The sequence below is a fragment of the Chroicocephalus ridibundus genome, chromosome 3, assembly GCF_963924245.1.
Source record: "Chroicocephalus ridibundus chromosome 3, bChrRid1.1, whole genome shotgun sequence".
In the NCBI taxonomy this organism is placed as follows: Eukaryota; Metazoa; Chordata; class Aves; order Charadriiformes; family Laridae; genus Chroicocephalus; species Chroicocephalus ridibundus.
Genome location: NC_086286.1, coordinates 22143623 through 22167132, shown reverse-complemented (window position 1 = coordinate 22167132; position 23510 = coordinate 22143623).

Sequence of the window (23510 nt, the reverse complement as noted above, 5' to 3'; positions counted from 1 at the left end):
TATATTTAAAAATCAAGTCCAACAGTTCTCGCACAGCTGATGCAATCACATTAGCCATTCGGAAACGTACTGACAAAAGGGAACGTTATTACTAGAAAGACACCGTGCCTTCCAGCACTAAACAAAGGCACGGATTTCACATCTGAAATGACCTAGTCCTGTGAACACTGAGTTTGGCAGTGATGTATTTAGACAAAAATCAAAGTGTACAAGGGAAAAAAAAAAGATTAATCAAACCACGCATTGCTTCATTAGTAGGACGTGATCTTTCTTCTATCACACCAGATCTATCAAATCACAGATTTTGCAGTTAATCACTTGGATTGCACATCTCCAGGAAGCCAAGGAATCAATTTACGGGTGCCTTTGTCCATTTCTCCTTCTGCCCCACTCCCCACACTTTTCTGAAGGGGTTTTATTGCCTGTCCCCTCAGACAAATCTCTTCCCTGCTGCTGCGAGTCTTCCATTCTGCAGCCTCCATTCCCCAGAATGGCTTTCATTTCTCTCCCTGAATGCTCAACTTTCCCTTCTATTCTTTTCATCTTTGCCTATGTCTCTTAACTCAAAGCAATAAAGAAGAACAGATTTGAGATTTAACAACTGTCAAGATGCCTTTGATAGGAGAGCGTATACACAAAACGAGCCTGCATTGTGCTAAGGAAGGAAAAGCCAAAAAACAGTGCTAATATTTCTATTGGTATCAACAGGTGAATTAAAGCTTTGTAACATGCAGGGCAATATCATTCCATCATTGCCATGGCTAGTACATGAAACTGAACTTGGACGCCTCAGGAATGAGCCTTTTTGCTGGCCTGGATATAATTGCAAATCATGATCAAGTCTACTTTCACTCTCAAAGATTTCCTGAATGTTCATTTAAAATATGCATTTCCAATTCACGTGTTCATTTAAAACATGCATACTTTTCTTCAAATAGATCTAAGTAGTTTGTAAAATGGACCTTCAATCACAGTGGCAAAGAGAACACCAAATACTATGCAGAGAACTAAGGTGCTCCAGGGCAAATTCTGCACAAATAAAAATATTTTTTTTTTTTTCTTCACCATGAGAACAATTACACATTGAAACAGGTTGCCCAGAGGGGTAGTAGAATCTCCCTTCCTGGAAACAGTCAAGATTCAGTTTGACAGGGCCCTGGAAAAGCTAATCCAAAGCTTTCAACAAGAGGTCAGACCAGATGATCAACAGAATTCCATTCCAACATCTGTGTCGTGCATTATTCCAGTTCTGCTCTGGAGTTACAGCATACTTTCTGAGGTACACACAAAATGGCATTAATTTATTAGAGCCAAATATCATAAAAGAGGCAGAGTTTAAACTGAGAAGGAGAAAGACCTTCTACGGATGGCAGTATTGAACTCTGAACCACCATTCACGCCTCCTGTAGAGACCAGCCAGACTGCACTGGTCTTTGGCTGTATATTTTCATAACAACATTATTTTTGAAGAGCCACCTGGGAAAGGGAAAAAAATCCACAACAAATATGCACAGGTTGGATTTCTCTCCAAGACAATAATATCTTCTCTGTCCCATATAACACTCGGAAAAATGTTGTATTTACACAAAATCACTGTTTACTAGTTTATATGCATCCCAGAAGGATCCCAGAGAACACCTACAAAAGCTTCAAAGGATCACACATCAGGTGGTGTACTGTGCCAAAGAGATGCTTCCGAGGGGGCTGGAGACACAAAGCTTTTCCTTGCATGTATCAGACCCCCCAGAACATCTGTTGATCCAGCAGAACACTTATTTTGGTATTTCAGATTGGTTATATGGGTGTTGTAATAGCTGTTCCTCAAAGGAAGCAATATATGCTCCTGTGAAATTACAGTTTACAAATTCCCACACTTCATTTCCTAATTAACAGTCTTCCCTTTCTTTTCTCTCCTACCTGCCTTCCCAAAAAACTTTACATCTGATATATTAAATAACTGGAGATCAATATCTCAGTTATGAGCAGTATCTAACATCGTAGATACGAAACTTCATTTTACCTTGAATCAGTTGGTATGTCTCCCAATATTCAATATTGCATGGAAAAACACTTAACTTTACTGATGCCCCGACGCAATTGCCTCTGCTCAGGCAAGAGCGTCGAGAGCACACACCACCTCTGACACACTGTATATCTGCGCTTGGATCACGTTTTTTGTTTGTACATAGATTACTGGATTTTAATGCAGTTAGATATTTCCTGAGCATAGAAGATACTCAGTATGTGAGGGATGAGTAAATGAAACTACACAACGCGGTAATTAGTTCTCACGCTTTGAAAACAGAGTTATAAATAAAGGGAAGGAGAAGGGACATTTATAAATAAAGGTAAGGGTAGAGAAAAAGAACCATTTGATTTCAGATACAGCACAACGTTCAGTGCTAGCATCTGCGTCAATATGCTGTGAACCATTTTCCCCTCTCCCTTCTTCTTTGGTATCACTGCTGGCAGTGAATATAGCAAGAACCTTGCCTCATTTGTGGCTTGCGAGAAGAAATGGATGGGACAAATGACCCGATAATGATTGAGAAGGCTCGTCTAATTAGACAAGACAGGAGATGGATGTTCTTGGGCATTTGTTTTGCAAGGAAATCGCAGATACAGGGGAGGAAAGTGAAAATGTGGACCAACACCTTCTAAAGCAATTGCCTAACAGCCTGAAGGAGAGTTTAGGAAGCCAAGTAACTGATGCTGCGTTGAGGAGAGTATGGGCACAGCAATCTCCCACTGAAGCCCTTTGACTTCTTCCGAGTGCCCACACCCACAGGGCCAGCCTGCACACTTTGAAAAACTTACCCACTGCACAAAGCGCTGTAGATTTGCTAGGAACGAGCGCAAGCACATTTACAGCGCAAGATTAAAGCCGGCACTACTTTTGCCAAGAAAAAAAAAAAAAAAAACAAAAACAAACAACCAACAAACCAAACCCCACAGCCTCATATAAAACCTGTATTTAACAAAACGTGATTTTATGATTTCTAATGTAAACATGTTTTCAAACACTGCAAGCTGAACTCCAAAGCCGCACGCTAAACCCAGGCTGCTGGTCCATGGGAACAAGGCCCTGAGCAGTCTGCGGGGCAAGAGGTGACCAAGAAGAGCGTTTAAGCAAGTCAGCCCTGCCTTGGGAATCGCAGGTGTTGGCACAAGACTCCTTAGCTCTAGACATGTGCTTGCATGTACGTCAAGTGTCAGAAAAATCCAGATTCAGCCCAAATGGTACAAAATAAATAAAAAAATCCTGTAATAAAGTGGCAGCAGAAAAGCTCATTAGTAATCAAAAAGGAGATGCATAACTATGGCCTGATCTTGCAACACATATCACAGACTGTAATGCTTATTTGGACACTAAAACCTAGTGCAGGTTATATTTTTTTTTATATATAGTTTTGTTTTATTTTTCATTACTCCTGCCATGCTGTTGGCCCTATATTCTGCTGGTGTTAATTCCTGGGTGGAAAGACCAAGTCCATATTAAAATAGCCAGGTAACTATTCCACTTACTGTATATGTTCAGGGCCTTTCAGGCACTAGGGACATTTATTCCACATAAAAATCTATTAATATATATAAACATATGAAATTTAAGCCTAGCTTAGACTGAAATTTGTTGTTTAAGGAGACCAAACAGCAGCAATTATTGCCACCCTCAGTGAAGCACAATAGGGGAAACCTACCAAGTGCCTATTAGCTTGATCTCTTCTGTTTTAAGACAACGCACAGCTTCACCTATCTGGATGTTTTTTCACATATTGCTAGGAATGTGTTGCAAAGAAAGTAACACCTTATGCTTTTACATAATCATAGAATGGTTAGAGTTGGAAGGGATCATCTAGTTCCAACCCCCTGCCATAGGCAGGGACACCTCCCACCACACCAGGTTGCTCAAAGCCCCATCCAGCCTGGCCTTGAACACCTCCAGGGATGGGGCAGCCACAGCTTCTCTGGGCAACCTGGGCCAGGGTCTCACCACCCTCACAGTAAACAATTTCTTCCTGCTATCTAATCTAAACCTACCCTCTTCCATTTTGAAGCCATTACCCCTTGTCATGTCACTACATATCCTTGTAAAAAGTCCCTCCCCAGCTTTCTTTTAGGCCCCCTTCAGATACTGGAAGTCCGCGTTACAGTCCTATAGCCAGGTCTAATTAGAGGGAATATGGACAAGCAATAAGCAATGAACATATGGTCTCGAGGGAAAGTATTAACAACAGCAAGATCTTATCAACAGTAACTTGGGAGGCACGAGGAGAGAAAATCAATGAGGGATCATGCATCTGGAAGCCTCTTCTTCAAGCAACCTTCTCCCTTGCCATCAGTCATTACCCAAGCCAAAGGTCAGCAGCTCACCGCTTGTTTGAGGTGGACTTCAAAACATGTCATGAAAAGGCCCAGAGCTAGGAGCAGGATTAAAGCAAGACAGACATTGTGGAGAGGCGGCTCCTGCCACCCCAAGGCTCCTGCTTCTGAACTCCAGGGAGCTGTTGCTTTCTGCAAAAGCAAGATACTGCATGAGGCCCAGGGTACCACTTGCAGCAATATGCCTCTTGGTGAAGCACCGTCTCCTGGCCTGCCCTGAGGTGCCAGCTGCAGGCTGCATCTCAAAACAGAGAAAAACCCAACTTGTCACAATGCCCTTCCAAAGGCTACACATCTCTGGACTATGGGACCTCACTACAACACATCTGCACAAGGTATAAAGAATATTTTTTCTGAGCAGCCCCTTTCCCAAACTAAAACAGGATGTCAAGGTCTGAAGACTGAACAGACAGGATAAGGAGGAAAATTTCAATTACCAAGGCTATTTCCCCCACTTCCAAGAGTCCCACCTCTTGTTCCTGTCAGTATCTGGCATTACAGGTTATGTGCATCCTTCACAGGCCAGGAAAGGGAGCTGACTGTGCTTGCTCAACATAAACAGAACTAATTCAATTTTGCAGCCCCCATTTAAAATCCGTAATAAATAATAATAAAAAAAAGCATCCTGTTCCCTTCAAGAAAGGCAGGAGTGCCCCACAGCCTGGTTTGAAGTAACAGAGTGATTTTCTTTTTGATTACGCTAACGTGGCAATCATTTAGTCTTTTGTTTTGGGAAAAAAAAAAACAAACAAACAAAAAAAAACCAAGCAAAAAACAAACCCAGAAGACATTTTGGAATTTCAATCCTGAATTAGCAGGGCACCGATTTCGATAGGCCTGGGAGTATGCTAGGTTGGAAAGGACACATTTTACAACATGCACAGACATGGTGAAATTTCAGCCTTACAAAAGTCAGCAGCAAAATTCCCATCGACTACACCGAGGCTAGAATGTCAGCCAGCTTCTATTCCACAACCAAAGGTTTATTGCATCAATTATTTTCTACTGGGGTTTTTTTCAGTCTAAATTTATAGATGACCTTCTATACGGAACTATGCAAACTTCCAGTGCTGAACTACGCCTGTTTATGTGATAAGAGCCACCATATTTAAGTGATAGGAAATTTGCCGAGAGAAACAGCTGCCTCGGGCTTTACTTTGCTTCAAGAAACTCAACCAAAATCGTGCGCCTCTATTTTTTTTTCCCCTTTTTTGCCTCAGTCTAAAGACATACAACAGGACTGTTAATAACCGCTCCTTCTCTCTCTCGCACACACACCCTCCCCCTTTTAGAGGCTGGCTGCGCAATCTTCTTTCATCCTTTTTTTCTCCAGGGTAGCTGCAGGAATCAGACCATATGTAATAGTTGCCCGTGTTCACTTAGAAGCATAGGTATGGATACAACTGGATCTGCCAGGTTCCTAGACAGGAATGAATACGACCTTGTCTTTTAAAATATTTTGGACAAGTGGAAAGAAAGTGTGTTACAATGACAAGGAATCCTTGTGATTCTCTAACACTTATACCACAAATACAGTGTTTTTCCAATAGATACATCTTGTGCATAAATGTTGTTGTTAAAGTTGGGCATGCATCAAATACTTTTAGTATTCTTAATGCAATGTTTACTGCAACATCTCTTTCACAAAGATGCTTTTAAAATGATTTGCAGATCCCTCTTCCCCGATCAGAATTTTACACTCTGCTTTTACGTGGGCAAATCAGATGAAAGCTGAAGCCTGAAGAAGATTTACCAAAGCTCAAGAAGACAATGGAGGGAAAAATATTTCCCAAAACCGTGATTCTGGTGAAGCCGTTCATCCATCTAACCTTTGCTTCTTCCTGCTTATTTGAGCCAAACAGGTTGGGTTTTTGATGCACAGCTCCGCGACTAAGGGGGCCACAGTACCCTCTAAAGCCAGTGGGTTGGGACAAGCCTCTACACTTCACCAATTTAAGATTTGCACTCAGCAGAAGCTGCAACACAGGAATTCATCCAGGCACCGGGCACGCACAGGCCATTTTCTCCAACCATATTACTTGTCTGTCCTTCTTATTGCTCTGCATCCAAAATTTCTGCTTGATTTTTTTCTTCCCCCCAGCAAAAACGATGCCACAACACAGCTCCAATCAATACTTGACATAGTATCGGATTCCTTGCAGTAAAAAGTACTGGCTTAACGTCTCGTACATGCTTTCTCCAAGAAGCCTATGGTAGCACGCCTTGCCTCAGCAAACCATCAATTTAAATGATTGGGAAAAAAACAACACATAATAAGTGACAGATTTTTCAAATCAGATAAAGATGGGAACCAGATTATCTGTCTGTGGGTGATAGATTGCAGCAATAATAAATTCACTTTAAGACACTGGATCAATTTTTAATCAAGCCAAGAATTATTATTGCAGAAAGATAAAATGACCCATGAGGAGATGCCTTAATTTTCCACCAATCAAATTATAGCCTTTCTAAATAAGATGTAATGAGATCCATGGAATATCCAGGTTACACAGCCTACCTAATTACCCATGTTCCCTGTCATGTTGTGATATAGTAGTGGTAAACTGACCTCTGAATTTACCAAGATGAAAAGGTAATTAGTTTTTCCACAAGGCTGTAGTGAAAACAACAGCAATGACACATGTCACCTCCTTCCACCAAGTCACAATCTCAGAGGTGTTTGTTCTTAAAATATACAGGATATGACCTACTGGGTAATAAACTACAGTCATTAAGTGAAGCATACATCTGACAGAAAAACAACCGCTATCTCCAAGTTGAGAATACAAGGTCTGAAGGCAAAGCAAATCAACCCATATTCCACATGAAACTTTATCAGCACATTACCACAGAGGGGCTCAGGAGATGGCAGAGTGTCTTCTAATTAAAGAAGTCACAAGGCCATATATAAAGGGAGCTTTCCTCAGCCACAGGCACCAAAAGTATAATTTTCTTTCCTATTGCCCTTAACTACACAGACACTTTTTTCTGCAACTTTGAAGGCCTGGTGTCTTTGGAAAGCATTCCTGAACACATCCCAAGACCCTAAAGGCACACCAAGGTCAAACTCAGAAATTGTCATCATCAAGAGTTGGTAACCGTTTTAGACAGAAGAGCCCAGTTTTGAGCACACCCAGTGAGACTAATCATCTTTCCACCCCAGTCTTTGGAGCTAGGATTAAAAACAGCAATTGCAACAGCTTTGGGAGCCTGATACCTTCACCAAAGCTATTGGTGAGAACCGAGACTGAATTTTTTCCGGACACCTCAGAAAGCAGGAAACCTCCAAGATGATTTGTCCCTGTCTGTGTGCCCTTTCCATTGGCCACCACTGCAGCTTAGAGATACAATGACAGACGTAATTGACTCATGCAAAGAAAGCCATCATAAAATTAATGAACTACAACAATTCATTCCATCTGCTGCCTCTTTCTTGCTAATTTATTAATAACAATTACACAAAAAATGGTATGGATTATAAATTTCAATTTCTCCTCTTTACCTGAAAATTTAGTCTGAGAGTCTTAAAAAATGATCTCATATTATACCAAATAGATTTATGGCTTATTACTAGTAATGTGGCAGTACCCAATTGACCATAAAAGCTAACTATTTAAAAGTAACTCAAATTACCCCTTCTGAGCAAATTGGATATTTGGTTTACATAGCTTACACTGCTTTTACAAGTGCCCCCTTTGGTCACCAACACATCTTATTGCTCTGCTTGTGCCTTCTTCAGCCTTCTCCATAGACATCACATAGTGCAACAGCCTTGCAAGCCACAAGCCCAACGATTGGTACACAACTTTTCCTGCAACAGCAAAAATGAAGCAATACGTGCAGAATAGGAAATACAGAACAGGTTTTTCAGAGGCGTTCAAATGAATTCTACTCCTGCATAAGGAACAGAATTAGCCTTAAAGTCAGGTGCTGACTTTACAAGGAAAAAAGTTACACAAAGACCAAGTATTGTAGAATGCCTCTTTCTTCCCACAAGCGAACAGGGAGGTAGAAGTCAACGAGCAAATACCATCAACAGTCATGCCAGGGGAAGCACGAACTGCAGGAAAGTCTGTTGAGTTCTCCTGCCAGGCATCCTGCAAACATGACCGTCCCCTGTGCTAATCAGGGAGTCCTCCACAGCCACCTCGCCATTTGGCACTGAACCACGAGGCAAAACTCAGCAGAAGACCCCGAGCAGGGCGGGTCAGGGCATACGGTGAAAGCCTGGCTCCATTGCATCAGGGCAGAACTCCCATTTCATTCAGCTGGGGTACAGCTGTCCTGAGGTCTGACCCACACGCCGACACTGCAGGAATATAACTGCTTAGCTAGTAAGTTTTTTTAGTTACTTTTCCAGTATGTCTGCTACTATTAATGCAGTTCTATTGATATAAAAAATGTCATCCCTTTTACTGCAGAGAAATAGCCCTATCACTACAACGTATCTTGTGCACCAATGTAAAGATCCTATGCAGTAGGCACATTACATGGCTTTGGTGGTACCAGACATTAGAGCAGTCAAACTTGAAGGGAGTTCCACATCCTAGACTGCTTTGCAAACACGACAGAAAGCTTGTTTTAAGTGGGATCACTGTGTATTACCTAATACATGATGAGGTAATGCTAAAATACTAAAAAACCCTCAACACTTTTTCCAATAGAGATTACAGATCCTACGGAGGGGAACTTATTACCCAGAAGGAGCTCAACAGTATCAGAGGGCTATCTCACCAAGATAGCTTTACTTTGCATCAATGTTCCTATTTAAACGTTTTGATCAAAACACATCAGTAAATTAAATGCAAAGGCTATATGTTGATTAGAACAAAAGATACATTACATTAAGATTAAAGTCTTGGTATTAAGTAAAATATCTAAGCACTAATTTCTAGTTCTGTAATATTTCCACCAATACTATTATCTCCATTTAATTAGGACATAAAAGTAAGTAAAGTTAATTTAAAAGGAAATTTCAAACAGCATTCCCATTTGATTTTCTAGTAAATTAACACTTTAAAACCTCTAATGGGTGTCTTCAAAAGAAAACGTTATTAACAAAATATGTGATAATTAACATAATTAAAACTCTCTAAAGTATACATTTTTTTAATGGCAATTGTTCTGTTAAAAAACATGCAAGAGGAGTGAATCAAAAATCCCACTCCCCTCATAACACAGAGATGCATTAGATAGCATAAACATCGGATAATTCCTTGTGGACATCCACTAACCTAGAAATTGCTAGCATTAACTCATAACAAGATTACTTTTTGTGGAACTGGATTAACTTCTACACATTCCCTTACCCCCAAAAGGAGCTCAATAAATGGCTGCAAGTGCTCCAATATCTCAAATTACGCAGTTATTAATTTAAAGTAGGACTATTTTCTCTGATCTTATCTCAAACGTAGTGTATTCCCCTCTTATTCCCTCTGTTTTCTAACACCTATTCTGGCACACCGAAAAGCATCAGAGTTATCTCACACAGAAGATCAAGCTGGCAAAATAGGACAATTCTTACCCTATTGCAGTATTGAATGAAAAGATTTTGTGATTTTCAACAGTTATGACATCAAGCTCCATGACAAGCAGATATTTTGGTCAGCCTCAGGCTGTGTGGAGGCACTTCCCACCCAGGGAAACCATCACGCCTTTCAGGGGACAAGCTTGAAGACCTCAAGCAGATCTTTTATGCCTTCAGTGCTCCCAAGAGATTTATCTGTTCCAGTCTGAAAAGAGTTTAGCTTCTTATCTGAGCTGTTCAAACCCTTCAAGCTTGCCCATGGAGTTAGATATCTGATGCAAGGGGCTGTGCTTCCTGCTCCCAATCTGCCCAGAATTACTTCATGAACAGGCCCTCAGACAGGATGCAGAAATGTCCTTTCATATGTTAAGCTCAACACCAGGTGCAAGAGCACTGCTGATAACATACATGACATTTTTAATGAGCAGGGCTAGTTAGACCAACATCAGAGCAGGACATGGGCCACCCCTGAAGGACAGGGCGCCAGGATCTCAGGAGGATCCCGCAGCCAGGACCTCACCAGCAAATGCCCAGCCCCATCATACCTGAGCAAGGTGAGCAGGGCAGCACCAGGGTGGCAGCCAGGGTCATCCAAAAGCTTGTGGTGATGAGAGAGGTCCAAGATAAGGCTGGGAGCACAAGTTAGAGTCAGGATCAGACCCACTGAGGGTAAGCAGATCAGACACAGTCTAATGATCACCAGGGAAGTCTATGGTGGACCAAGTCCAAGCTAGCAAGTCAGGATCTAGACCAAGGGCATCCACAGAGAGGGACATGGCTGCATCTGAGCTGGAGACTAACAAAGCTCAGGCAAGGACTGAGTTTAAAGAACACACCCCTAAAGATAGGGGTGTGGTGGAAGTCCCAGGTGAAGCCGATCAGGTCCATTAAGGCCTAGTAGTACACCTGGCAATCAAAATACAATTTCTTCTGAGGCTATAGTGATGAGTCTCCCATAAGACAATCATTTACTCAGTCTCAGGGGACACAGCCACTTCCCTGCATCTGTCTCAAATTCACTTATATAGACCTCTCACGTGCAGGTTTCTGCATCCCCTTCCTCGCACTACTCTTCAAGAAGAAAGCTCAGCTCTATTGAGCTCCTGAGTTAAAAAGGTCTCTTGTTGCCCAGCCTGACAAGTGTGCTGAGTGCTCCTGCGCTGGGCAAACCTGTAGGGGTAACTGGTCAGGTGCAGAAGGCAGCATTTGATGGAGTGAGGCTCGTTAAACACCTTAGCTCCCTCTGATGAAGGACCCCATGGAGTGCACATCAGTGGTCCTGCTGGTATTGAGGCATGACTTGTGGGGAGGCAGGAGTCCTGCAGGGCTAAAGGGGTTCTCACAATCAAGTAGGGATGGGGGGACGTGAGAGAGTTAACAAAAAGAATCTTGTTTCTCCAAAGAAAAAACAACTCATTTGCTTCAAGAGCAAGAACTGGCTGAGTACTTGGCTTATTTGCTGTTTCACTAGAGCTTTGCCAGCCACAGCTAACAGATATTACCACCTGAATCATGAACTAATTTACTAAATAACAGTCATGACACTCTAGTAGTGTAACCTTATAATAAGGCAAATATTTGCCACCATCTGCAGTAAATTCAAAGCATCTGCTGTAACTTTTTTTGATGAAAGTAAAGTAGCATACCCCACTGTAAATTCTTTTGATATTCTTATTACAATATTCTGTGATAAATAAAACAAACGCACAAATACGGTTCAGGCTAACAAAATAAATCAGTAAAGCTTAGCAACTGCTTTAATTATTATTAGAAGCACTTTGGCATTTTTCTTACCTGTCACCTTACAGAAATGTTTTACTCACCATGGAGAGCAAAGCTTTTCCTACTCTTTAAAGATCTAAGAAAATTTTTTGAAAAAAATCTCAGGTTTTCTTTCAACCTGGGCTGCAATTTTTCAAAATAATTCAGCAGTTACTCAGTCTCTGCTTTCACTGAAACCTACACAGCTTCTCCCGTTGCCTGGATAGGTAGAAGCCAGCATGACGTGCTTTATAAAAATTGCAGCTCTAGGTATCAACGCTGTGTTTATCACCGCGTTATCCAGGAAACTATCACTCTTGCACTCAGCGTAAGAGTTTCTCTCTGTCCACGCACTAGCGGCAGTTTGGCCGATTGTGGGAAAGCCAGCAAATCTTGCTTTTTTGCTCTGTGGATGGACAAATTCCCGGGCATTTTTATCTCTTGTGGAAGGGGTTCAGTTACAGCCAACTGGCCTTCATCCAGGTACTATCTTTCCCAGGCAAGGCAGAAAGCTGGAGTTGGAGTCAATTGCCTCTGGTATAAAGACAATGTGCAACAGCGTGTTGCTAGAGTTCCAGTTGTCACACAAACTCCACCAGCTGTTTAAGAAAGATGCTGAGCAAGATGACAGGAGACCCAAAAAACAAAATAAATGAGAAAAAGGGAAGAAGAACAAAATTACCCAGTACAACTGTTCCAGAGTTGTTGTTTTTTTCTGAAAGGAATGAAAAACACCATCTCAAAACCTTTTTACAACTTTACGGTAAAAAGGCAGCTTCAAAACCAGCAGTGGTAATAATAACAGGAGTTGACCCAGCCACAGGACCATAAATGTTAGCCAATATCCAAGAAAAGACTAGACCACTCATGACTATAAATGTCATCATTTTTGATTATGTCATTCCAGAAGCAGGATTCAAGACACCTGCAATAACCAGATGAAGCAGGAGTTAGCTATTTATTAGCTTTTCAGCTAAAAAAGATAAAAGCACGACACTATGTTCAAAGAGTGAGCTACAGAGTCATAGGAATTTCATCCTTAAAGACTGTATTGGAGGCCTTGAAGTAGGCATAGGGCCCAGAAAGCACACCCTGCTCTTATTAAAGCTGTTTCAGGGACTAATTTTTTTCACAACTAGTAACCTTCTAGCTTCCAGACTAAATGTATTATATGTCCGTTCACCTTCCTTTGGGCATTTAAACCCATATTTTGAAGTTCTTCCAGGTTTGTTTCATTGTAGTGGTTTTTTAGCTCTCACTTCATACGTAGTGTTTTCCTACATTTTACTCTCGATTTTAGGACAATTTTGTTCCCTTTCAGCTTTGCCTTCACTGGGCTAAACAAACTGTATTCCTGCAGGAGATAAACCCTGAGTATCCCAGGAACCCTTCTCCAAATTCATCTTCTTGAACATGGTTGGCAAGAATTAGCACGTGGCGGTAATCTACAAAGGTAGATCACCTTTCTCTCATCCGAGAGCACCACTTACAGAGATACTTCACATTTTTCAATCATCCCATAGCAAATAGTACATTCCAGTCTCCCTCCTACTTATCTACTTCTAAATTATGAGTTTACAATGGATATAGGATATTTATGAGTATAACTTTACATTTTTCACTAGTACATTTAAATCCTTTTCTTTCACTTACTTTCTCACGGTTATCTTAATTTTCCCATGGGAGATTTAAGGCCTCCTCTGTATTGCCAGCACATCTCATTTTTCCCTATCAATACAAGCATGCTTCAATTTTCATGCCAGCATCATTAAGGAAAAATCTTCAACCAAATCCAGTGCCAAAACTCACTCATGAGACCTTCCCTCTAGTAACTTGCTTTCAGCACGGTAGTCTCTCTTTTAGTGTAACTGCTTTCTCTTTTACCAGTTCTGACCCACATTATGGTTGTAGTAGCTCCCTCCTTAACAATTTAAATTAAGAATTGCCTATGTAACACCACAGAGGCTGCTGAAGATGCACTACAGCAGACCTAACTAATTTCTTTGGTTTGAAAAATTAGTTATCTTATAAAGAGGAATTGATCCAAAGAGACTTACATGAAATACTTTTGGTAAAGTTGTATTTATCTTTTCCCAATCTTCCTTCTTATCTAAATAGCCTTTCTTTGCCTATTACTGAGTTTGGAACTTGGGATACTCAGAACCATCTCTTGTCAAACAAAAAAAAAATGCTGTTTTTTTTTGTAGATTTGTACATTTTTGTAGATATATAGATATTTATATGTCCCCAACTCCTGCTCATCTTAATGTTTAATCAGGAGTTGCTCATCTTCGGCCTCTCGAGCCAACCAACATTTTTTTGTGACAGCATGACACCATGAAATTGCTGGAGTCTAGAAGATTCTCCGAAAGTACAAGGTCCTCCCATAGAAATAATCGGCCATTACTGAGCAGTCAGGATTTGAAGGAAGGCATTCTGGGTCGCCAGCAAGATTTACAGCTCAAACTACCATTGAAGGATGTGATTTAGTGGCTCATATCAGGTCAATGATGCAAAGTGTTCAGGTCCACCCCACAGCTGGGCTTACATGACTTTTGCACCAAAACCCTTCTGCTCAAGTTTCTTCACCTCTCGTGTTTCAGTTTCCCTTATTTTTCCCTCATCTGTTGCAGTTTGCCCTCAGATCACAATGACAACTGAAAGCTGGGGACTTTCACAACACAACGCTTCCGAGCACTCCGCATGTCCACAGGGACTGGCGCAACAACCACCCTGAGCATTTGTGAAATTACCAAGAATTCGCTCTAATAAAAGCGATGGGTCCTCACCTTTTGGAAGCTTTACATAGACTTTACAGCTATGTAAAAGAAAAGCCAAAGCTTTGTAAAAGCTTCCTAAACAGAAAGACAAACACCAAACTGTATTATTTTCTCTTCCAAATTTCATCTGTCTCTAAAGCCCAAACTTCTTCAAACTATTTTCATTACATTGTTATCTTTAGATATTTAATTAATTTGCACCAAAGTCCCCAGTATTTTCATTCCTTAGCATCCTGCTCAGTGTGGCCCCAGAGTAAAGAATACATATTCACTCTCTTAGAAGCGAGAGATCTTACCATATTTAACAAGAAGCATCTCTGACAGTAATTGGAGTTTCGTATCAAGGTAAATAAATGGTAAGATCATAAGAACATACTCTAGTGGCCACATGCATCCGGCAAACACTAACATCAGAGAGTGAATTTAACATACAGTCTCAGTGGATATGAATTTTCTGTAAACAAACAATCTGAAGAAGGCCTCACTTTTGTCATCTGTTATTCCCATTGAAGAAAAATGAATATTCTGTTTCATACTTTTCCTACCAGGTGGCTTCATTATTTACCACTGGTCTTTTTTCCCTCACCATGTGTGCAGTACTGTAATATCCTCAATGACAATGGAGTAACTTTCTTTCCTCAAGAGTAGCATGCAATGCAAATTATCCAAATTATTCAATAAGCTAGAATGATAGTACTTCACAAGGGTATATTGGAAGACCTGTTTCTCATATTGCTTGAAAAAACCGCTCACTTCTACCAAGATACAAAGCCCCCCCGCACTCCCCCAGTATTTATTCCCACAAGTAGAGGCCATGGAGTGGAGCAACGGACAAGGATGGGGACTGTCACAGTGAGATACCAGGGGCTTCAGCACATGAGGAACCTTGGGCATGTCACTTTCTCTGTACAGTGGCTATCCCTCTGTAATACGGAGATAACAGTGCTTCCTCCCTTCAAACAAAGTGCCGGAGGCTTAAAAATTCCTAGACCGAGAGGCGTAAAATCTCTTGATGATGAGGTAAGTGCCTTGAGCAAACAGTGGCCGGACAACTCAGACTGAAGTTTGAGCGCTCTGTTTAAAGAGTTAAGTTCAGAGCAGAGAAAGCAAAGGCAAGCATGAAGGGGTCCCTCCTACACAGCCAGAAATCAGCGTCTTCAGCAGATACAGGACTGGCCTCTAAATGCTGAAGCTGTGCTAAGGTGTCTGCTAAAGAGAAAGAAATACTTATTCTGACCTGGAAAAAAAGAAAGGCAAATGCTGTGGCTTTGAAATAAAAGAGCAAAAAGAAAGAATAGGCTCAGGAGGGTTTATAAATCCTCTTAGGCAGCCTCTCAATATTCCCTCTCCGGTAACGTTTGAGCAGGGCTTTAGCAAACGATAATTTCGAGGAGGATGGTCAGACACTCTGATGATAGTCATTTCTGCCTTCATCCTGATTAGAATGGCAGGCAAGTTTGATGAGGTCAACACATCAGGTCTAAACAAACCTCAGTGTAAATACAGCCTCATTGTAGTACCTCTGCTTAGGAACAGCCTTAGTTTGCTCTAAGCTTATTCAGTTATAGCTTTGCTGGATACCCAAGAAAACAAAGTAAAAATAAATCTACAGTGACACCAAGAAAGGAGAGAGCTTTGGGTCAGGGTGGAAAATTCAGATGACCCTCCTAGTCAAGGTGAAACCTCTCAAAACTTTTTAAAAAGACATTGTTGCTGTCAAATATTCTAGTACAAGCCAAGGAAATGAAACATTTTTGAAGAACTGAACCAGCAGGGCAAAACCCAGTACAGGGGACAGCCCCTTTGTACAGCTCTGGGATATAAAAAGGGTCAAAAGCGCTCCTTCATGGAAAAGGACAGTTGTGAAGGCAAAGAACAAGCTGGAATTGTTCAAGCTGCTCCACCTTGTTATGGGGGGCTGACACGATCCCCTGGCAGCTGTCAGGAATGAAACAGGGCAAAGACAGATCACAGCTACGTTTGCCACCTTCCTTCCTCAGACCTTTAACACCGCATGCCTGATCCCACGCCTCCTCCGCTGCACCGCCGCTAACTCCCAACAAACCACCCCATGCTTATAAGATTCCAACAGCTCCCCAGCTGGGCAGCGCTCTTCCCCTCCAACTACACAGCATGGATTGCAGTAGCTGCGTTGTCATTTGCTTACCATAGTCACAAAGCCCACCCAACCTTCTCACCACCATATCACAAAGACGGGAGACGCTCTTGTATGACCAGATGCGACAATGCCCCAGGCTGTATTTTCCCCTTCAAACACCCACCGCAGAACCACTGGAGACCGATGGCCAGCCCTTGTAGCCTCCAGGCATTCCCAGCAGGGCAAGCATTTCTATTTATTAACTCAATGTTTAAGAGGTGCATAACGGAGACGGGGGGAGAGTAATCAAACCATTTGAAATGCTAGAGTCCTGCCAAGTTGTCCATGCTGTGCTGTACCCTACTACAGTAGTTATAACTACAAGTTGCTACCATCTGCAGTTGATTAAGCAAAAGAGGGAGGTGAGACTTCCACTTCTCTGCTCAGCTGTATTCGTTTTGTTGACTCACATGCCCTCTCGCCCCTTCTCCACTGGTTTGTTGCATGGCATTTGGCACCAAGGTCCTTCTCCCCCACTGATGCAGGAACCATCTCCCTTGGAATCAGCACGCACAACAGGCCCTATTCCCAAGCATCAGTAAGGACAGAACCTGTCCACTTCCAACCTGACCTACCTGCTTGCATCTGCTCACAGTGGTACAGGTGGCCCAGAGAGGTTGTGGAGTCTCCTTCCCTGGAGGTATTCAAAACCTGCCTGGATGCATTCCTGTCCAACCTGCTTTAGGTGAACCTGTTTTGGCAGCGGGGTTGGACTAGATGATCTCTGAAGGTCTCTTCCATCCCCTACCATTCTGTGATTCTGTGTATGTTCTCTTGTGATACATTTCTCTGACGCTTAAGAAAATGAAGACACTCTCAACATGCAGAAGGAATTCAAGTGTGAAAGTCTGTCCCTGCCTGCTCTCCTCCATTTTAAGATCCTAACTCCTTACAATCCCGATAGGAAGTTGGAGTCTAAACTCCAGTTTACCCAGAGTAAAAAATAAGCATCAGGAATCCCTAGTTCCTTTTGAAAGTGTTAAAATATTTCTAAGAAGCTGACAAACACCTCTGTTCATCTGGCCTGTCACTTATCTTTGAGATTACGTTGTCATTGTTACTAGCAATGTCCAAGGGCTTTCCATGTGATACCACCAGAAAACCCACTGGTGAACACCTCTGCATTTTGGGCCATCACAGGAGTGCGCCAGATGTACATTTTAGAAAGCAGAGCATGTATCAGCCTCTTCATAGAGCCCTGTCAGAACATTTGATTAATGGTGACGTGCTGGAAATCCTAAGTAAAAAACACGGCCCCTCACAACTGTTCCACCAGATCAAAGCCACGTGGCCACAGATACTCAGCACCAAATGTGGTTTCTGAAGTTCTTTTGCCACCCTGAGTGTTTCAAACCAAAAAGATTTCAGGCAAAGAGAAGGTCTGGGAGTCATGTTTTCATAGCCCCTGAAATTTGAGAGAAAAAAGGTCCAAATTAGACTCCAGTGATTTGAAAAACATTAAACGTACAACAAATACTGTATTTAAATTACTTGGTATAGAAGGAAGAACAGGCTTTCCGCTCCTGTTCCATGGCCCACAGGTTAATGGACTAAGACAATAAAACACTAGGTTATAATAGGAGTCTCAATACAATTAAAATCATAAAACCTATGATGATCTGTTTCAGATGAAGCCATTGATGAAAATAAAGCGTTAAATATTTTTCCCCATTTATTAAGCAATTGAAGATTTCAGACATGTAAAAGTGTGATTTTACATGTATGCACTTGCACACACACAGACAAATCTATGTAAGGAGATCCATTTAAAGTCACTAAAATCTTGTGCTACCAGATTTCATTTACTCATACCAAGGAATTATACTAATTTCTACACCAGGAGGATTGCTTTTGAAACAGCTAAATATATGTATCTAACAGAAGAAAATACTCGCTGAAACAGACCGCGGTATACTACAGAGGCAGAAAAAAACAGAGATGTGCTTTGGAGTAGAGAAAGCAATACAAGAAAACCCCACCAGCTATCTTCCCTCCCACACAGAGCTCCTTAAGGAAAGACAAGTTAAACCTATAGTCTGTGCTTCAGTTCACTTTTTGGAAAAAGCATGAAAGAGAGGTCAGAGATCCTCAGCGTCACAGTGCAAAACTTCCAAGTCACTGTCAACCCTCCCACAAGCCACAGGCTGGCACAAACCTAAGATTAGATAATTCCAATTGACTCGCCCTAAGGGCATGCAGGAGCACATCAGTAGCGAGCCCAAGGACCCGAGTGCGTGGGTGCTCTCAAAGCACCAGTGCCCACAGGGTCAGGTCAGGATTTGTTGTACAATTGTTTCCCAGTGGGGACAAAAGACCAGCATGAGATACAGGACTATCTCTGGCCATAGGGGAGGAAGAGGAAAAAGGCTGAATAAGTAAATAACACACTACTGAGAAATGACATTTACCCCCCATCTCAGCAGACTTCAGTACAGTCAGCAACACAACTGTGTGCAACTGGTCATTTCCAACTAGGCTTCCTACCTTGTTTTGGAAATAAGATTTAATTAAAGCATGGGAGGTTGGTGGCGTTACCTCCCATGGAGCCTTGTGATCCTTTCGTGAGTCCTATTTTACCTCCAAAATGAAGTGATGTGAGTTTTCCCTACGACAAGGCACATTCCAGCCTGTCTTGCCATTGCGCTTTGAATACATTTCTCCGATATCTAACATAGCGAAAACTTACCTGCTGTTACATGAAACAGTGTGATCTGTAAGGACAGATTTGAAAGGAGGGAAGGAGACCAGGATTCAGCTAGAATTTGTATGTAGGAAGACACCTACTGTTGAGATGAAATAAACACAAGAAGTAAAGCATTTCAAAGGTCTTCACTACCCAGTCATCATCACATCCTTTCCTGTCCAGAGTCTACCCATACGCAAGAAAAGCAGGTGACCCACAAACACGGTGGCCCCTTCATCTTTTCCACTGCACTGGACCAGCATCAAGGGGGCCACAAACCTGTTCAGGATTATAAAAGTTGCAAGGCGGGTCCAACACAGAGGTACCTGTTCCAAAGGCTTGTTTCCTGCCGTTCACATTATAACTGACCCTCAATAACGGACATTAATGACTTGTACGACAGTAAGACTGAGGGATCAGCTGGAAAGCCATGGGGCCTGACACCCATTGTAAAGGAAAAAAAAGCTTGCAGTCTAAGTAACAGAGCAGGAGAAAAGGATTTACCTTCATGTGGCAGACAAAGCAGCACACGACATCCAGAATGAAGTGACTTGTTGAAGAGGAACTAAAGCAGGAACCGAACACAGATTTCTCACATCTTAGTCCATTCCCTGAACCATAGCCGATCATTTCCCACACAGCCTCGAAGACTTGCACCTCCTTTGAGGTTGCTACACTTTGGCCCCATCCCACACAGCCCTGTGTGCTTTTCACTTCCCTTCATCCCGGCCGGCTGTAACAAATGCTCTTTCCATGGCCTCTCTGGAGCACTCTGTGGACCAGCATCTGTTACCCTGTCAAAGAAACAGGGCCCTAAGGTCCAGCTACTTTTAATGCTGACACCCCTGATGTCCCATTAGTGGAGAAACGCTCTTTCCCAACCTCACGGATGCTCTGGCTGAACAGCTGTCCTCTCAAGGAACACACAGTCGAAGCAAGTTAGACACACACATTTGTAATGCCTGCAAAAGCCACGTGCCTCTCCGCTTTATCTAGAGGCTCAGCAAAAACAATTCACACCCACATATGTGCCTCCACCACTTTTCAGGCGTTGGTCAAAGTCATCTTTGTAGTTCAAGAGCCTTCTTCCCTTATATATGTTGCCTTCTCCGACTCGCATAGTCTCTCTCCATCTCCCTCTCTTCAGCCCTTCTTGCTTAGCCAGGCTTACAGTTACACCGAACCTCCATTCCTCCTTCCTGCCCATGATCTCTTCATCTCTGCAAGTGCCTCTGAGATCCCTTCCGCTTCTCCCACAGCCTTTGAAGCTTAAAATGCATCATTAGCGCTCAAGGTCTTTGCTCTGCTTCTGGGGAAGTTTCATGGCTCCAAACACCTCCTCCGCCAGCAGACTCAGCTGGATTGATTTCCCTCGCCTTCAACTCTCCCACTGTCCGCAAGGGATCCCACTTGAACGAAAGCCAGAACCCCTGCTCGGGGAGCTGCCTTAGCCATATGCTGTTAGGCCTCTGCGTTTTGCTCAAAAGTGCGATATTCAGGCACGCACTGAGACTTCAGTCACAGGCAGAAATTAATAAGGTACACAGGGACACCTTCTTCCTTCTCACCTTTGATTATCACACCTATATTATGTGTGTTTATGCAGCTATTTTCTTGATGCCGACTGAGATATAGGCAGTCTAATAACACCGCAGTATATTATTTTTCACTATTTGTTTTCAGGCTGGAAGAATGCCATAAAAACTGTGAAGAAAATTGAGAACAGATCCTTTCAGCTGGTGTATATCTAGATACTTCCATTGCATTGATTTGGGTGGATTTATGCCAATTTCAAAAAAATGAAGATTCAACCCTTAAAATATCAAGTCATATGTTTTGCACATCTTCCATATTCTTAATAAATTATTTAACATTATTTTCATTTCATTAAAACTTGAGCAACAAGGTATTTTTGCACGGAAGGAAACTAATCGAGGTGTTACTAATCCTGGACAAGTTCCTTTGCTTTGACACTGCCGCAATACTTGAAAATTAGAGTGGAAAAATAGTATGGTCCTGTTCAAATATCTGTCCCGGCAACCAGAGCTTTACCCAAAAAATGGGTAGATAAGGTCACACACTAAGGATTTCACGCTATCGTTATTAAATTACTATGCATTGATTCCCTGCCTTGCTTTTTAAATGTAAGGTGACAAAGATCACTGTAATCTACATTTAATGAAACATCCTATCTCCTGTGTATTCTCATTGATCGTATCTTTTCTTATCATTTTTAAGAGAATATTGTGCTTTTGAAATGACAGAGGCTCCTTTCCTTGAAGAAACTCTTGCTGTCTGCCAGTGATCGTCTTGTTATATGCTTTGAGAGTCTGCTCCATTTGTAATTAGAGTCAAATTATCAGGGACTTCTTGAACCACAAAATAGCTGCCCAGCAGCAAAATTTAGCCAACACAATGCACCTTACACTGCCTTCTTTGCCAGTCTCAGACTGATGGGATTGGCATTTTGCTGGAGATTCACTTTATCAATTTTTTCCTTACTGTCCTCAAAGTGAATGATTCCTTAAAAAAAAAAAAAAGGGGGGGGGGGGGCGGGGAGGGTGGTGGGAGGGAATTACTCAAATAATAAGCTTCGTGGGAACCTGACAAAAATAGTCTGGAATTTCAGGCAAGCTGAACCACCCACCCCAGATAGCACTCCTGAATAATGCAAGTATATTTATTGCAAGGAGGTATTCCGAGTACTGATCACAGGATCTCAATTCAAGCCAGGCTTTTGTCCAAGTCCTCTTCTGAACAGGGGCAGCACTAGGATGTCCTGAAGCCTTCCTATTTAGTAGGGAGATTCTCCTGAATTAAGAGAATCCTGAATTCTGAATCTTCTGATTTAGAATCCTGATTCTGAGTTACAATTGTTGACATAACTCTTTTTATGCCACTACTGATCCTTTTGCAAATACAATAGTTGCATTCCATTGCTTGTTTCAGAAATAAATTGATATTTCTTCAATGTTTTCGAAACAGGAACATATGCTGCAAATGCCCTAATGTACTTTGCATGTCAGAATTTAACCAGCTCTAGTGAAATTGCTGAATTGGGATCTAGTGCTTTGACAAGTGCTATTTAATGCTGTGGCCAGAGAAGATGATGTTTGCAATATTATCCTGAGAGGGGGGTCAGGTTCTAAGAGGACTGACAGACTGCACTTCATTTGTTAGAGCAACACCGTGGTATCCAGTGGACATTACCATTTTGCATCTGTTGAGTGAAACAGGTTTGGTGGTATCATTCATTTAGTTTCCTACGGAATCAGTCTGTCTCCCCTCAGAAGAGTACCAGATGTCATCTAGAGCCTTTTCTGAATTTTCTCAACCCTTTCCTCCTTTTGGAGTTTTCACTGGTCTCCCCTGTACAGGTCCAACTCACTCTTTCCTCCTTCCTTTCTTTATAATCTTCATCCTCCAGGAGGGAGCTATGCTTTAGTCATGGCTGTGTGGACAGAAAGGTCCCAGATTTGTGGTTCCAGCCTACCTATGTCTGACAGCAGCCTGAAAGGACAAAGGTTTCTGTTAAAGGCAACATTACAGTAAACATCCATATGTCATTATGTTTATACAGGTAAAGATCTTAGACATCTGGCTGGCTGCATCTTTTAGTACCCAACTCAGCACTATCGTCTGGCCAAAGAAATAAAGGTCCTGATTTGTTTTTGAGGGTAATAAAGAAAGAAAGCCTTCAGCCAGTGCTACTCACTCCAGCCTTCAATCTGCCCTGAGAACTGAGACAAGCTTAAAATCATTACTCTATCTGTTTGGAGTTCTTTATTTGCTTTCCTTTGTTTTGGTGTTTTTATTTTTTTTTTTATATATATTTACAAGTGAACAGTCAGTTTCCTGCAAGTTTCCTGCACTTCACCCTGAAATCTATGGAAAAAAATCCCCCCCCCTTTTTTTTTTTAAATAAAGGGGGCATCCAAAACAAAACAACATCACACATGACTCCAGGAGCTAGGGCTTTATAGAAAATATCAAACAACAGATTTTGCAGCCCATTTTATCATTAGCCAAATACAACTAGCCTGAAAAGTGACCTTAGCAGTCATATCAAAACAACAGGAGGTCTTCCTTTCTACACACAAACAAAGAGGGACTAGGGACCTCTGAAATAAAATCCCTCATCTCAGTTAAAAAAAAAAAAGTCATTGGCCTTGTTCATTGCTTTTCAGAGGAAGGAAATAAAGCAAGAAAAAAAAGTGTCCA